The sequence below is a fragment of the Octodon degus genome, unplaced genomic scaffold (genome assembly GCF_000260255.1).
Source record: "Octodon degus isolate 3935 unplaced genomic scaffold, OctDeg1.0 scaffold00012, whole genome shotgun sequence".
Taxonomy (NCBI): Eukaryota; Metazoa; Chordata; class Mammalia; order Rodentia; family Octodontidae; genus Octodon; species Octodon degus.
In genome coordinates this window covers 8,431,742-8,432,926 of record NW_004524588.1, presented here as the reverse complement: position 1 = coordinate 8,432,926, position 1,185 = coordinate 8,431,742, and positions in this window count along the sequence as shown.

Here is a 1,185-nt window from a genome sequence, read left to right as displayed (position 1 = left end):
CAAACAAAGCCCCCACAGTATGTTCTTAAATACATTTTTAAGAGTAATCTGGATATATTTTTAAATAAATTTAACTCTGAAATGTTGCTTCTAAGAGAAATTTTGAAGTGTGAAATAAAGCACTACTTCTCATAAAGCAAAACTGTAGACAGAACACTACTAGTAACCAATACTAAGAGCGCTAGTTAAATATTTTATAAAGCCGTGTTAAAATGTCATGACTGCTAGCAAAAAAAAAAATGGAGTCCATCTCCATTTTTAAATACATAAGTTCCCACCGTCCAGAAGCACCTACCAGGCTCCTTCTCCAGTCTCTATCTTCAGTTCTCCTGCCTCCACCCCAGCCTCCACCACATCCATAAGGGTGACCCAGAAGTCCTACAAGGTGCCCACCTCCGGCCCGGGTCTTCAGCAGCCTCTCCTATACCAGCGGGCCTGCTTTCCGCATCAGCTCCCCCAGCGTATCCCAGATGGGCAGCAGCGGCAGCTTCCAGGGCGGCCTGGGGCTGGGAGGCTATGGTGTGGCTGGTGGTGCGTCCTGTGAACCACAGCCTGCTGAACCCCCTGCAACTGGAGGTGGACCCCAACATCCAGGCCACGCATATACAGGAGAAAGAGCAGATCAAGAACCTCAAAAACAAGTTCACCTCCTTCATCGATAAGGTTCGGTTTCTGGAGTAGCAAAATAAGATGCTGGAGACCAAGTGAAGAAATATGCAAGTTTTTCATATGATATGAACTTGGAAAATATATATGATGAACACAAGGTATTATGTAATTTGTCTTATATACAACATTGTTTATAACACATTGGGTGCATCCAGATTTATTTTTTGTTATACTGTTATTCATTGTGCCCTTTTCTAGACACTGTGGCTACAGCATTGGTTCTCACAGTTTACAAGCAACACATCCTCAGATGAAAGAACATGATATGTAGTAGTGCAGTTTGTAATGAAGGCTGTGATGATAGAGAAAATGTTGAACTACAGCATAGGGAGTACTTATAAAGATGTTTCTACCCAAAATACTGTGTCTGGAAATGGATTTCTGGCTTTTGCAAAGAACTGAATGAAAGGAATGAAATGTGGTGGACATAAGCAAATGTAGAAGGACAGCTTCCCAGGTATGAGAAGGAAAAAAAGAAGAAGGAAAGGGAAGGGAGGGCCAGCCAAATGGCTCAGC